Below are 16902 nucleotides of genomic sequence, written 5' to 3' on the forward strand. Positions count from 1 at the left end.
CTCCAATGTACAGTAAATGTCCTAACCCAGTAATACACAAGACCCTCTTCTTGGACCTAATAAGGTTTCGTCGATAATCCAATGTACAGTTACCTCCCCCCCCGCCTACCCACCCCCCGCCCCACCCAACCACCTCCAATGTACAGTCCGCCTCCCCCACCCCACCTACCCAAGCCCCCCCACCCCACCTCCTATACAATGTACAGTCTCTTCGTCAAATGTATATATGTAGCAGGTATATAAAATATACTAATGTTGTATTCCACAAAGATCCCTCCCTAACGTTTTATTTTAATTGTTTATTATTATTTTTACTCTAATAGTCTTTTATTTTGAAGCCGTCGTCACTTCCTGCCGAAGTGACGTTTTTCCCCTTGCACTTCCCCTCTCGCGCCAGACTATCTGGAATGCTGACAGGGGTAAGACGTGCTTTCAGTGTCTGTAAATATATCAGGTCTAAAAGAACGCACTATTGTAAATAAGTTGCCGGGCAATGAACCGGAGTTGTATATAGTGGTAACTGTGTTAATGTGGACAATTTTGCACTTTTTGTAATGTGGTTTAGATGTGTTGGCGAACTATTGTACGACACATGCTGACTGAGTTTGTGGTTATGGTCTGAGCAATGTGTGTTAGGCCTCGTTTCTCACAGCGTGACATTTCTCCCCCACTGTAGCATTATGCAAGTTATTGACGCCATCTGCTGGCCAAGTGTTGACATGTACCTGTGGGATGTTTCAACAGGTAATTGGAGATGTCTTATTATTTAATTTGTATTATTTCATTGTGTATTTTATTATTATTGTGATATTTCAATGTATCATTCAAAGAGACTATCTGGAATGCTGACAGGGCATTATGCAAGTTATTGACGCCATCTGCTGGCCAAGTGTTGACATGTACCTGTGGGATGTTTCAACAGGGGAAATAAAACACTGAATTGCCACAACTGAGTCTTCACTTCCACTACACGACGACGACACAGAGGGTGGCCTTTAGACCAGTTACATATACTCTCTTTTTTTTTTAACTCTTTTTGTATCACAAACGGTACTGTATTTGTAAATCTGGTATGTCATAAATCCAATCTCCCCCAATCCCATTCAATCTAGTTAGCTGCAGCTCAAATGTATCCCCTTGCCCCACTTTGCCTTTTATGTCTCTGTCTGTGTGTTGTGTATTTAAGTATTATTGAGCTGTACTGTATTGTACCCATTATGCAATCTGTTAAATTTATAACACTTTATTTTAGATTGGTCAATTGACCAATGGGAATTTCCGGGCGTGGTTATAAATCAGGAAGACCCGCTGGCCTGGCGCTGCTCTCTTCAGTCAGCTTACCTAGTCATTTCTTCAACAACAACAACACAAACATCGAACCCATATATTGCCACAAGGACGCCACGCATTCGCCACACACACCAGGAAATCTCTCGCTACGGAGGTTAGTAGTGTACAAATGATATAACTGGGTATATAAAGTGTAATTTAAATTCTAGTGTTATTTTTAGTCATATGCGTTGCATGATCAAACAGTGCCGCTCTACATAGTATTACCTCGTGTATAGCTATGCTAGGTCTAATGGCGCAAAAGTATAATGCGCCAGGAGTTTTTTTTCTTAAATGAATACAGTATATAGTAAACATCCTAACCATATGTCTGTCACAACAGCAGTCATAGTGTATAATTTCAGCAGTACGTTTGTTTACTAATGGGTTAAATTGTTGTTATCTGCAGGCCTGGGCCTGTATTGTGTATGGGCCTGTGTATTGCGGTGCACTACTGTTGATTAGCCGGCTCTCTCTCGCTATGTGGCGCCACATTAGCAAATGTGAGCTCCGTTTGTAAACTCGGCGAGCAACGCATCCAATAAATGCATCTTTAACATGCTTTATATCCTCGCCATTACTATATGCCCGTATAAAAAATAACGTTAGCAGCTAGCTGCTAAGCTAGCTAACAAGCTAGCTCCATGTGGCAAAAATCTACACGCTTCCGGTCTCTCGTAACCTACGTCATCCCCCGCTAAGAGTCACGGGAGATGTAGTAAATACAACAGTCCTTCCTTAATAGTAAACAAGGCTGGCTAGGATAATTAGCTTGCACGCCGCTGTTTTATAGTTAACGTGCCGAGTGGGTGTGTGGCGTGAATTCTGAGCCCACGTTTAGAGTAGTGTGGGGTATGCTGTGGAAAATGCAAGGTTGTCAAAGTGGGCAGGGTATGATCTCCTTTGCAATAAGTTGCATCATTAATCAGATGCAGTTGTTGGCGTTACCTCAGACAGTAGGATATTACTGTATCAATCAATGATGTCACTCTTCCTTTGTAAATATTGTGTATATATAATATCTGCTCTGATGTACTTGTCTAGTCACGGTGTTGTGTAATGTGATATTTGATATCTGTTAACTTCCGTTTTCTTTCCAGCTGGTGGAGGCCTGACGATCAAGGCTTTTCGGTATGTGAGCAAACCCTCCCTTCTATCCTTATTTGAATTGATAAGCAAATCAACATAATAATCAGGGTTCGCACAAGGTCCTTGAAGTGGAAGTGCTTAAAGTGCTTTGATTTTTTACACAAACAAATCCAGGTCTGGAATTCCTTAAATAGTAAATTTTTTAACATGGTGCTTAAAAGGTCCTTGAAATTCTAATCTACCATTCGCATTGAAAGTTGTTCATCCATGATAAAATTGTTCTGAATCAAGAAATGTAATAATTTTTATTTAAAGTGTAACCAATTGTCTGAAATTCTAAAAATAGAGATTAGAAAAGTACTTAAGTCCTTGAATTTCATTTTGCAATTTCTGTGGGAACCCTGAATAACAATATTTTTTTTATTTATGAAGCACCTTTCAGTGCGACACATGGCTTCCAACTACTTAAAAGCCTGGAGACTAAAACGGTCTAGAGTAGGTGCCACCGTACAGTCGAGCAGTGATGAGGAGCCATCGGAAGATAATGTGCCACAGCGTGAGGAGGGGGGCACACGTGAGGAGAGGGACATGCAAGCGGACGTGTCTAGCTTACCACAAGAGGAGGGGGACACACGTGAGGAGAGGGACATGCAAGCGGACGTGTCTAGCTTACCACAAGAGGAGGGGGACACACGTGAGGAGAGGGACATGCAAGCGGACGTGTCTAGCTTAGCTCAGCAAAGCTCTAACCAAGGGAGTGAGGAAGAATCTGAGGAGCATGAGGACTTCAGGGACAATCCAGACTCCAGTGACTCAGACGGAGAGCTTGTAGAATTAGACTCCGCTTCAGAGGATGAAGTCACTGTCACAAATTTAAGACAAGACCTTGCAGCTTGGGCCACAAGCACAAACCAAACACAGAGGTGTTTAAATGACCTGCTGCACCTCAATAAACATGGGCACAATCTGCCTATAGATTCGCGTACACTACTTGAGACTCCACGTTCTATTGCGAGCCATGATAAGTGTGGGGGGAAATATATATATTTTGGCCTTGAAAATGGCATCATCAAGCATCTAAAGCAGTGCACTAGCCCTACTGGACAGGTTGCTGTTGATATAAACGTAGATGGGGTTCCATTGTTCAAGTCCTCAAAAACCCAGTTTTGGCCGATTCTGGGTAAACTTAAGGACACAGAGCCATTTATTGTGGCCCTCTATTGTGGGACTTCAAAACCTGACCCAGTGGAGGACTATTTGTATGACCTGGTACAGGAAATGAAAACCATTCAGGAACGAGGCATTTCTCATCAGGGGACGGTATTTAAAATAAAATGTAATGCCTTTATATGTGACGCTCCAGCAAGAGCCTTTCTGAAGTGCATTAAAGGCCATAATGCTTACCAGGGCTGCGAACGATGTGAGGCTCAGGCCAACAGAGTAGAGGGCAGGATGGCCTACACAACACAAGGTGATTTTGAAGGAAGAACGGATGACAAATTCTGCCAGGTTCACTACACACTTCACCAGAAGCAGCCGTCGCCCCTCATTGCTGCTGGAGTTGGTTGTGTCAGCCAGTTTGTGCTAGATTATATGCACTTAGTTTGCCTTGGGTGTGTAAAGAGAAGGGTCCATCGAAATGCAAACTGCCACCAAGACAGAGACAGGAAATCTCAGACCGGCTAAAAGCCTTAAGGGGAGCAATGCCATCAGAATTTGCCAGGCAACCCAGGGGTCTGGACGAATTGGATCGCTGGAAGGCTACAGAATTTCGTCAGTTCCTTCTATACACTGGGCCAGTTGTGCTTCAAGGCATACTACCTGATGACCACTACGAGCACTTGATGTGTCTTACAGATGGCATGTCATTCCTCCTGGAGTCAGATACTAAACGGAGAGAAACATATTGTGACTATGCCAGGGATATGCTGAAGCACTTTGTTGATAATGCTGTGGAATTTTTACGGGGAGACCTTTCCTGTATACAACATCCACAGTCTTCGGCACCTGACTGATGATGTTGTGAATTTCAAGTGCTCCTTGAATGAAATATCATGCTTTCCATTTGAAAACAGTCTGCAGTCCATCAAGAAAATGGTGCGAAGTAGCCATAACCCAGCAGTGCAAGTCGCAAAGAGAGTTGCGGAGCAGGAGTTTGCGAAAGTAAAAAAAAAATCTCCAAAGACATGCTTTGTGTCCACCAACACACGAGACGGGTGTTTCATCATTGCAAATGGGATAGCATTTGTCCGGGAGAAGAGGAGTGATGGCAGAATGGTGGCTGATGTTATAAACTTCAATGATGCCAGTAATGTCTTTGAACGGCCATGCAAATCAAAGCTGCTTAACATTGTTTATGTGGAGCAGCCCATGAGGAAAGCACATCGAAGATTGCTCGCAAAGAGAGACTTGCTCCGCAAAACGGCTTGTCTCCCACACTTGGAGGGTTTCGCCATATTCCCACTGTTGCATGCAATTGAATGACTTGACATCCTCCGTCACTCCCACTGCCCGCATGTCCTCCTTCACTGTGTCCATAAACCTCCTCTTCGGCCTTCCCCCCCTCCTCTTTCCTGGCAGCTCCATCTCCAGCATCCTCCTCCAAATGGAACGCCCTACCCACCTTCAAAACCGCTCTCAAAGAGCACCTACGGGAAACTGCAATACTGGCCCCTGTAAATGTCCTAACCCAACCCCCTCCAATGTACAGTAAATGTCCTACCCCAATAATACATGAGACCCTCTTCTTGGAATCAAGTAAGGTTTAGTCGATAGTCCAATGTACAGTAACCCCCGCCCCCTCCCCCACCCCGCTTGCCCAAACTGCTCAACATGGGCTGTTCTTCTGATGTAGACATTTTCGATTCGGAGGTCCTGGTAAATATACAATTTCCTGATCTTAAAACGCCTAACCAAACCCTAACCCAGTGGTTCCCTAACCTCTCCTCGAGGCACCCCAGCCGTTCCATGTATTTGTTCAATTCCACCACCAGCACACCTGATTAAACTAATAAAGGGCTTGTTAAGTTGAATCCGGTGTGCCGGTGGTGGAATTTAACAAATGCATGGAACGACTGGGGTGCTGGAGAGGATTTGGAAGTACTGCCCTAACCCAATGCTCAAATTTTCAACTTAAAAATGTCCATGTGTATACAATGTAAATGTGTGGTGATACTAAACAGTCATTCTACTCTACAGGCTACCTCTACAGGCTACCTACCAAGGCTACCATGTCTCAACGGTTGTCCTCACGGGTACCAAAGAAAAGAAACTTCACCGACTATGGTACGTTTTTCTTATTCTATTTTATAGCTTGTCTATTTTAGAGTTATAACTGTTGAACATAAGACCATCTTTCTTGTCCATTTACTCTTAGATATGTGTAACGTTCCTAGGGCCGGCCCTGGCTGGGCCGGTTATGAAAGGAACAGTGAACATTTCCTCCCTCCCAACATTGGTCTCCTACCTCCTGACAGTGGTCTCCTACCTGGTCTCCTACCTCCTAGTGGTCACCATCAGATGGGCCAGATGAGACAAGCCACCATTTTGTGTTTCTTTGTTATTGTTGATTTGATTGCTTCATGTTTGTTGTGCTGGCCTTTTCCCTTCCTTGTGTAATGGTCTTCCCCTTGTCTGGTTGTGGTTTGTGATATTGCCTTTGTTATTGTTATTGGTTTAGTCTAGTTTGTGGTTTATTGTTTCTGTATGTTTGGACTGGCCTCACCAGGTGTTGTCACTTATAATTAGCATAGTATTTAAGTATGTCGTCTTCCTCTGTTCTGTGTGGCGACTTCCTGTTCCTCCCCGTTCCTGCCCTCGTCATGTTGCACTGTGTTGTAATTCTGAGTAAGTGTAGTGTTTTGTTGTTTACTGTTATTTTCCGTATTTTCAAGTTTTGTTTCACTAGTAGTACCAGCACTGCTGCACTGTTTATGTTCTGTTATTTGTAGTTTAGTCTTGCTCTCTCTCAGTTCTAAATAAATAGAACACCTCCTTTTGTGAAGAGCAACCACCGTCTCGTTCTCTGTCATTTTGTAGCTCTGGGGCTCCTCCATCCTTCTGCTTACTGGGTTCTGTTCTCCCCCCATTCGTAACAGATATGTCATCAGGGACTTCGACTTCTGTGACATCTCCACCGAAGAAACGTATGAGTAATCCATTGATTTATTAAGTTCTGCAAGTCTTTCAAATGTTCAGGAACATTAGCGTCATTGTCATGTCTTTGTCATTACAGGTGCTGTCTTCCCTGCCCCACCCAAAGCAGTGGAGCCTTTCTCTATGGACCTTTTTGCCCCGGCACCTGAACAATGTAAGAATTAATGAGTTAATATTCTGAAAATCTCATGTGGCTTTTTTTGATCTCATACTACTTGTTCCCGATGAAAGCTGAAAATGTATGTAATTTTCCTTTTTCTATTTTTTGGCCCAGACAACACTTCCAGTTCGGTGCAGTCGTCCGACATGTCAACCGCTACGCGTACGATTTTTTTTAATTTGCAGCCTCATGAGTGTGCATTGAAGTGTGCTGTCTGCTTGATCACTTATCACTGTAAAATAACACATTTCCTTTTCCCTTTGATAAGCAATAGACGACTTGACATTAATTGAGGCGTGGCGATCACCTCCCCAACACACCTCAACACCAGGTACTACAAGTGTTATTAAAAAAAATAAAAAATGGTTGACAAATGTGTGATTTTACGAAAGTATGCTTTTAGTTGAAGGTCATTTATTTATTATTATTATTATTATTTATTTGTTTACTTGTTTCAGCCCCACCCGGTAAAAGGCAGACTCCTCCTCCCCGTAGGACATAGAGCCATGAAGGTAATTAACTTTTTTTTTGTGTGAAAACGGTCTGTCATATTGAGAAGTACTACAACTCTTTAACATCCTTCATTCTCGTTCAAACAGTGCGTCAGTCGCCCTCTGCTACACCCACAAGGGCCAGCACCCGTCGAGGTATGTTATCAAAAATTACATTACAGATTTCCCTGAGGCATAAAAGATAATATTGTTTGAAGGTCATTTATTCTGCACAGGTAGCGTGTCGCAGATAATGTTTGCAATGAAGCCAAAAGTGACCCTTCAGGGTTTTTTATATATTGTTTACTTGTTTCAGCCCCACCCGGTAAAAGGCAGACTCCTCCTCCCCGTAGGACACAGAGCCATGAAGGTAATTCACTTTTTTTTTGTGTGAAAACTGTCTGTCATATTGAGAAGTACTACAACTCTTTAACATCCTTCATTCTCGTTCAAACAGTGCTCGTCCATAAGACGCCCTCTGCTACACCCACAAGGACCAGCACCCGTCGAGGTATGTTAACCAAAATTACATTACAGATTTCCCTGAGGCATAAAAGATAATATTGTTTGAAGGTCATTTATTCTGCAACATCCTTCATTCTCGTTCAAACAGTGCTCGTCCATAACACGCCCTCTGCTACACCCACAAGGACCAGCACCCGTCGAGGTATGTTATCAAATTACATTACAGATTTCCCTGACATGTATCATGGGAAGGTTGTGATTCATGCATAAACGCACCCGTGTATTGAAGCTTCTGTAGCATGTCACAGAAATATTCTGTACTTGTTTCAGATGTACCCCAGATGAGGCCCACTCCCAGGAGAGACAAATTTCCTCTGCCTGAAAAGAGTAAGATTATAAATAGAATTTACCATATTATAAGTTATTGCTGGTGTAAACATTCTTACAGTTGGGTAAAAATGCAGAGACACTGGTGACCGTTGTTTCAACAACTAACAGTGATAAAATCTTAGCATGTAATTTGAGTTTATTCCTCTGTGAAGTATGGGAGAATACATTAAAACGCCCTCAGTCACAAACGGTTTGAGTTGTTTTGCACAATATTTGCGGTTATTTGAAGTACGGAATGTTTTCACTACATTTAACTAATAATTGTCATTTATATCAGGGTTCCAGAGAAAGGTGATGGAGACCCTCCTGGAAATAAAGGATGAGATAAAAAAAACTCCACAAAGAGATTCATCCTGATGGGAGGGTGGACATACACCCCTGCCAGACAGAGGAGGCATTGAACCTGCTTGAGGAGGACCTTGGGAGGGCGGACATCAGGACAAAAATGGTGACTTTAAAAATGTTTCCTAGGATAGGGATTACTGACTCATATGTTCAAAGGATTTAAATTGTATTGTACATGATGTTACATTAATATACATGTCATTTGGTTTTTTCTTATTCAGATATCCACATTGACGGGGATCGGGGGAAAGAGTGTCCGGGACTGCACGAACAAGATGATGGACAGGTATTTATATGCATGTACAAAGATGCAGGTTGAGGCAGGCAGGCATGCGTTCTCACTTTCTGTGTTTATGTTTGGAAAGACCAGATGAAGTCAGACGCGTATATTATATTGATAGTAAATGTACTGAGGATGGACAGATGATGTTGACATTTAAACAAAAAATACAATGCATAATAAATGTGTTCATGATCATCATGCAACAAAAGACAATGGGAGGAAGGGGTTTTATGAAACTGGTGATACACTTGTAGTCCTAGTACAGCTTTTCCCTTCAATTTGTATTTGTTTTGACTAATGTCATGACTTTCTCTTACAGACTCATGACAAATGCAGTCATGTCCCGTTTTAATTTAAAGGGGGGTGGTCTTCGAGACAAGAGGGCCTTTAAAGAGACTGCCCTCTACCGTGTCATATTGGGTATGTTGGAACAGATAACGGAATTTAAAAAATTTCAACAGTGGGCAAGCCACAATTTGTGTAATGGGTTGTTAACACTGGGTTGACTTTGGATCTGAAACAAGGAATTGTCAATGCTAGAAATCAATTGGTGTGCTTTGGGATATGAGATCATTCAGTCAAAAAGTAAGCCTGTTTGTCTTACATTACAGAGGCTGTAATGACTCTGCACAGCACCAATGAGGTAGAGGTCAAGGCTGCAGTTTCAGAACACCTGAAGCAGGCCCCAGGCAGAGCTGTGTCACGTTTTAGATTCAAACGTGAAAGTTGTAAACTATACTTAAAAATATAAGAGATGAAACACTTTTGAAGGTATTTATTATAAACAGTTTAACATAAAAGTAAATTAGCAAGGTACAATTGAAATCTAAAGATTGTTACAACCGGCCGGTTGAGTATATAAAAGGAAAGTATAAAAGTCAAGTCATTGTGAGTCAGTCCAGCATGTCTTGTTCGTGCAGTCCAGTCCAAGCAGAGAAGAAGAAAGAGTGAAGTGGTGTCTCTCCTCAGTGCACGTTGTGTGTCTGTGTATTGGTAAGTCAGTATGTCCGGCGTGCATGAGTGCATGTAACGCACATTCACGTGTAAGTTTGTGCATGTGTGTGTCTAGGATAACGATCTGTGATTTAATGGAGACTGGACTATGTGACCACTGAATGACCAGTCGTATTTCATTCAGCTTGTGGCATCCTGTTAATTTATGTGGCTTTATCTGGTGGTGTGTACCGGGGTCTGTGTGTGTGTGTGTGTGTAGGTGTGCTGTGCTGGTGTGTGTGTGTGTGTCGGTGTGTGTGTGTAGGGGGAGGGCTGTGCTTGTGTTAGTGAAATGTATCAGTGTCTCCTGTAGCTTTATGGAGAATCACTACGTGGAATATAGTAATTATTTGTCAGCTGGTGGCACCGGTTACAAAACTGGGCACCCCTGATTTTTTTTGATTTTCTTTTCTGGCATGTTTTTTAAACCAACATTTTGGGCAATTTGCTTATTTAACATCTTCCCTGGAGTTAGACAAGAAGATGCATACCCTTTTCGTCTCTCTGCATGCATTAGGCTTAGGGAACGCCTGGACCGTTAGCCTAGCTTAGCTTCATCACTGGAAGTAGGTCCTACATTAAGCCTAGGAGTGTATTTCGTTAAACATTAATTCGAGACTTTATAGTTAATTAATCGAAAGTAATCACATTTTAAGCGCATATCAATATTTGATGCGAAAAGCTAAATCTTTCAATTCAAATACATTTTGGTATATGAGTGAATCAATACAGCGCCTAGACTGTGGAACAGCCTCCCCCTCAACGTACGCCGCCCAGACCGTGCAGGTTTTTAAATCACTTTTAAAACCCTACCTGTTCTCCCTGGCCTTCCCCCCACGTAATCACCACTAGACCCCTGGCCCTCCTGTTTTACTGTGTTTTACTGTGGTGCCAGCTGCCGCTGCCTGGAAATGTGCTATATAAATAAAATTGACTTGACTTGACTTGACTATACATTACATACGTTTATGCAGCAAAATCCTCTATTAGCTACTACACAGACCAACAGATCAATGCAATTTTTTACAAAATGCAGCAATTATAATATATATAGCGCAAAGTACCTTTTGTAAAGTCAAGCACTTTCGAGGTAAAAGTAAAACGCAGTACTTTCAAGTACATTCCAGAACAGTTGACCAATGGGGGAAAAACACTCTCGATTGATCTCAATTTCTCTTTTTCTTTTCTTTATAAACCAGACTAATGTGTAAGAAACTGCACACTGAAAAAACCATTCTGCCCAGAGAGAGATGCAGGTGAAATATCCTCTCCCCTCCCCCTCCTCTCCTCTGGCCTTTGATGTTCACCCTAGAGACGGAAAGTCTGGCATGACTGCTGCATGCCCTCGCTTTGACCCTGACCTGCTGTACGGACAAGCTCTGAAGATTTTGGACAGAAAATCTAGTCAGCATCACCACTGTAATATACTCCACAAATACAAATTACTAAACTTTGATAATTTAATTATCTTCTCATACATTCGTCTGGTTCATAAAATAATTAATAATCCATCGAAACATTTTGTCCTATCGTGTTCTGAGCTGAGAACAAGGGCTTCAAGATCTGCATCAAGAGGTGACTGCATTGGTGCATATTTACAGATCACAACCTTTATTTAACCCTTTCACTGCGACAATACACAGAAGGTTAACCATTTACTATCACTATCACAGGTATAGTGTGATAGTAAAGGGTTAACCTTCTGTAGTGTGGGCAGTGAAAGGGTTAATGATAATGGTTAATATTTTGATCAAAGGTCTGTATTGTACTGGTATTTGAAAAACAAAGGTAATCTGTAAAATAATAGTGAATTTCCTGTGGAAAAAACTATTCTACCCAGAGATGCAGGTGAATCCTCTCCCCTCCCCCCTCCTCTCCTGTCTGGCCGTTGATCACATAGCCTCTGCCACAGCTACCACTCAGGAATGGCTATCATATCAAAATATCATCTACAGACATAGATCTTTAAAATAATGATATGTAAGTTTCGTCACTTTGAGTGGTACCCCCATTCGGTGCCGCATAGTCCTCCACCTGTCTGCCCTGTATACTTATAACCCTAACCCTGTATGTACTCATTCATGATAATTTAAAGGTCTTGTCATCATTATATTTGCAGCTGATGCCATCCAGCATCTATCTGATTTCGGATGATGGCGTTGTGTTGCTGCCCGGCGACATGGGCTTCATAATGGGGGGTTATGGAGAGGACAGGAGGTACGAGGTCTGTGGGAACAAAGCCCCTACCCCATCCTTGGCACCTGCACCTGTGCAGCCAGTGAACCTGCCACCATTCCAATTCAGTGCAGGCCTGTGGCTTCCGCTGGCCGTCCAGGACCTGCACCCCAAGCGAGGGTTCTTTCAAGGTTTGTTCCAACCTAAACCAAATGTTTAGGGGGGGGGGGGGGGGGGGTGGTGTGTGAGCCAAACATACATTATTACAATGAGGGCAACCTTATAGAATTATTCTTGAAATCATAGAAACATTGTAAAAGGCTGAATGACATAAACAATCTCGTATCTCTCTATCTTTCTCTCCATCTCTGTTTGTCTCTCTCAAAAGGAGTGTAACAAGTGTCAAATGAACATTGTTTTATTATTATTATGAAGGATTGAATGTCACCAAATCCTATGTTTACAAATGTTTAATGTTTACAGATGTTTATTATTTCCTTATACCAAAGACACTTTTATTTGAACGTCACTTGAGAAAGTTCATGTTCAAGAGCTTTGCCTTCCGGGTCAATTATTAGCGCGGTGTTAGAGGTAGCCTTTTCCGGTTTGGGGTTCAGTTTGCAACAACCATCCAACATGGAAGGTACGTTTGACTATTGTAGCGCACAGCACTTTATGTATTACAATGTTGTATATATATTCTGAATAAGAATTGAATGTTAACAAATGATAATGTTAACTCGATAGTGTTGTGATGAATGGTGTGATTAGTTTAGATGCACAAATGGGATGTTTTAGCCGGTGTATTTCGCCGTGGTCACATAGTCAATTTATTGTTCTCTGTCAACAGACTTGACTGGAAATGTAAATGTGACGCTGTTCCCTTGTGGTATTTCAACCACCATTTTGATACAGGTATGTGTGCTTTAAGATGTCGATCTATTGTGTAATTTGATTGAGTTTGCAACAACCATCCAACGTGGAAGACTTGACTGGCAATGTAAATGTGACGCTGTTCCCTTGTGGTATTTCAACCCCCATTTTGATACAGGTGGCTCTCCATTGAAGAGCACCCGAAATAAATGACTGAACTGTTGTCCATTGGTTGCTGATTCTTCACTTCACGTCACGCCCAGAACACAACGCAGGGACCACGTGTGTTAGCCAGACCTACACACAGAGAACATCTGTTACAGGAGCATATCAGTAGGGAGGGTGGACTCCTAGTTTGTGGAGACACCCTCTATGTCCAGTTTGATGAGCGGGAGGCAAATGTGGCCACTATGGCCCTAAAAGTGCAGCAGGACCTGGGGGCAGAGGAGGAGGTGGTCCTCTGTGATGGACAGGGCAACCGCCTGGTGGAAGGGCCCGGGACAACTGGTATGTTGTAAAAACTTAATTCCTATAGGGTATGGTAAACACTTAAAGGGTATGGCAACACTTTTTTTTGTTTTAAAGGTTATTATGTAGGGATCATTTAATATAGCCTGGCTGGCAGGAAGGGGTCCCTCTCTCTGTGGTCTTTCCCAAGATTTCTTCCCTTTATAAATGTTTTCTTCATTATGTGAATAAAGGGTGTTAAATCTGTGTTGTGCCTTTTATCAGAACCACATTAACCTTAATAAATAATCTGTTAAAATTGACAGACTTTAATTTTCTATTTTAACTCTATTATCTTCTCTTTAGGCCTAGCTTTTTGGAGGCAAAACACCCGAAAGATGGTTGCCCTCTATGACAGCTCCCGGAGCTGTTACAGAGCAGGAAGCGGAAGAGCACAAGGTAATAAAGCATGGTGTTTATCTAAGCCTCCACCTATTTTTTAATGCAAGACTCGGTTCTTTCACCACAATAGGCTCTGAAGAGTGACATTTAAATACACAAAAATAGTCTCCTCATGTGTAATTTCAAGTCACTGAGCCCTTTTGAACACCACCTTACTAAGTGATGACACAAGCAGCCCCCCCCCCCCCGCTAACACTGCCAATTGTGTTAGTAGGGATGACTGACAGCTGAATTCGATCCCAGAGTCTCTGCGGTGGTAGGAGAGTGCTTAGTCCACTGAGCTACCCAGCCGCCCAGACTTGCTTGAATTTTGGCAAGTGAAGCCAAGACTACATTGTCTCGCCTCACTTTTTGTATACCCCCCCCCCCCCCCCCCCAGTCGCATAGATGACGGAGCCCTGGAAAAGGTCATTAAACGAACATCATGGCGCATTATATGACTGGATGGAATGCTTGAGCCACACTACGTGAAATGAACGATGTCTATATACACAGAGGACCCCGGTATTATTATCCAGGACAGCCAGAGTTGTTGCAGATGTTGGGAGACCTGCGCATCGCCATAACACAAATAGAACTGACTGATATACTCGTGAGGCTGTATTACCAAGTTCCGGCCACCTTCACCTTCGGCGAGTTCCAAATAATCTGCAGAGAGTTGATGTACTCTCACTACCCAACCTTATGGCCGCTCTTCCAATAGAAGAAGCAGATGTTGGCCATGTTGGATGTCTCTACTCTACACGTCCTCGGCGATGATGTCATAAGCCTCTCTGCTGCCCCCCGTCTTCACAAAGCTGTAGGACATCTGGGACCAGGCGTCTTTGCCCCAATGTGTCACAATTTTATTCTTGACAACGTTCAGTGTCTATAACAAAATTCAATGAATGTATTCTTTTCAAATAGGTCGATTGATTTTGCTACTTCAACTACACCTTTCTAACATGCTTGTTTTGCCAGGCAGCTATAGGCATAATGACAGCAGTAGCCCATCAGTAAAGTCTCAATCCTAGACAGTGCTATTGGACCTTAGTGCTGCGTTTTACACTGTTGACCATGAAATACTCTTAGATAGACTAGAAACCTAGATAGGCTTATCTGACACAGTCTTACAATGGTCCAGGTTCTATCTACAAGAAAGGGACTACTTTGTCTTAGTTGGTAATAATAGTGTCCCTCAAGGTTCCATTCTGGGGCCTCTTATTTAATTTATACATGCTCCCATTAGGCAAACTCTTCAGAATAACAATGTTGCCTATCACACATAGATGACACACAAATATGTATCCCTTTTTCAAGATAATTTGATCATTTTGCACAATTTTGCTGCATTGATCAAATTAATAACCAATGCATTGGTCAAATCAATAACCAACAGACTCCCTAATGGGCTGCATTGATCAAATTAATAACGGGTTGTGTCGGAATTTCTTACAATTAAACAAAGACAAAATCTAGCCAAAAAGAGGAGGCTAGTGGTTGCTGCTCACTTAGAAACAGTTTACCTACAATGTAAAGATCAGGTTAGAAATCTCAGTGTCATTTTAGAATCATATTTACATTTGAACTCCAACATTAAGTCAATAACAGCGTGTCGTCTAAAAAATATAGCAAGAATTATGGGTTAGAATGTCCAAGCGTTATCGTGAGAAACGTATCCATGCTTTTATATCTAGCAGGTTTGTTAGACTATACTGCAATTGCCTTTTTTTCAGGGCTCTCCAAACAGGTACTTAGTGTGGGGTAAAATCAATTTATTTATGTCCCTAAATACATTTATTCATATCTTCCTATTATCAGGTCTCAGCCTGTATTTATTTGAGCATGTCTGTGGCCTGACTGAGGTGTCACAATCTATTTGTTACCGGAAGGGTCACTGCAGCTGTTGGTAAAAAGCCCCACAGCCCCAGAGGCCCAAGAACTGATGAGGTGACGGTTTTGGCTGACCACTGACAGGGAGCATTGTCAGGATCTAGAATAATGTATAATACCTATGAATCAATCCATTTATCAATTATAATAACCATAAGATATCTACAAATGTGTGTACCATTAAAATGTGTTATTATGATATGGTATTAAAATAGGCCTATGTGTCACCATGACCCCAGCTGTCTGAAACTACCAGGAGACAGATGTAATTCTAGACCCTTGTCATTTCAACTGTTTACCTTATATAGACATTGTTTAAAGTCCAGAACCTTTCTTCATGCTAATTTGGAAGAAAGCCACCTTATTCGCTCAGAACACCAACCAGCTGACTATAAAAATGACAATGTGATTCGGATCGGGAGACTTCTGCTCGGCCTTCACCAAAGCTAAGTTGGAACTCTCCACTCTCAGCTGTTTGTGTAAATACTCTGTAATATTGAATATTCACTCTGTAATAAATATTTGATTGCTAACACCCTCTCCTCATCTTTCAAGGTCAATAAAAGAATATGCCTTATCAGATGGTGACCCTGACGTGATTGACCTTGACGTTAAGGACGGACGAAAGGCAACTGGCAAACACTCGTAGAACGGATCCATTTAAAAACGGTGAGCCAGAGCCTGTTTAAACTCAAAATCTGCATAGATTAACTATTGTACATTATAATCTACGAGTGTTGGTCAGAGGCCCTGTCCGTGGGGTATAATTGGCTTAAGCAAAATGGACATATCAGCAAAGGAGTGAATAGACAATATTACAACCCCGGGTTTTCTTATTTTCTATTTTTAAGTCCTGTCGAAGGCCTGCAGCAGTACAATTAAGAAATCTCTCCAGAGGTCTATAGGAAAAGACCATAGTGTAAACCGGTAACCCAAAGACCCTCAGGGCCTGGCTGTAATACAGGGACTTGAATCCTGCCAGAGTTATTAGTAGACCAAAAAAATAGGATTGCTTTCTGAAATGCGTTGGAATTACGAGCAGATTACGAGCGAGCGATTGATCTGCCTCGCTTAGTCCTGTATTAGTCTCTAAATTGCGTCAGCCAACTGCAATCCTATAGTCTGCAAAATAAGCTTAGCCGATTAAAAAGGTTAGTGATAATCTTGATAATCTTAACTGCATGACTTGTAAACAGAGAGTAATTGGGTAGGTATTATTATATGTTCTGATGGTGTGAGCAATGGCTCAGAAGCAGTGGTTTTTAAACCTAACAGTGTCTATGCCTTGAAAACTCATGGAGTTCTCAAGATCAGGTTACATTGCAGTGATTAGGGAAGGGTGGGTTAAAAGACAAATCTCAACAAGAAAGACT

Source organism: Notolepis coatsorum, assembly GCF_963971535.1.
Source record: "Notolepis coatsorum genome assembly, chromosome: 3".
Taxonomy (NCBI): domain Eukaryota; kingdom Metazoa; phylum Chordata; class Actinopteri; order Aulopiformes; family Paralepididae; genus Notolepis; species Notolepis coatsorum.